This window comes from Athene cunicularia, unplaced genomic scaffold (genome assembly GCF_003259725.1).
Source record: "Athene cunicularia isolate RWA unplaced genomic scaffold, athCun1 SCF_180, whole genome shotgun sequence".
Taxonomy (NCBI): domain Eukaryota; kingdom Metazoa; phylum Chordata; class Aves; order Strigiformes; family Strigidae; genus Athene; species Athene cunicularia.
This window is the reverse complement of record NW_020799245.1, coordinates 6,641-6,918: the sequence shown is the minus strand read 5'-3', so window position 1 is coordinate 6,918 and position 278 is coordinate 6,641.

Sequence of the window (278 nt, the reverse complement as noted above, 5' to 3'; positions counted from 1 at the left end):
CCCCGCGGGTGCTGGGCTGCGGGGCTCCCGCTTGGGCGAGGATGAGGATGGGCCCGTTGGGAGGCCGAGCGGGTCGGGTGTTTGGGGGGGCTGGGGGGGGGGTTAATGAGCAGGAGGGCTGTGGCTGGGGGGGCAGGGATGGGGGCTGCCAAACTGGGGTGGCCCAGGAGCCACGTCCCACCACTGGTGGGCCACGAGCCGGCCAAACGCGTCGGTTGGGCACGGGAGGATGTGGAAAATAAGACCTAGAGAAGAAGGGAGGGCGATTCCCGGCACCC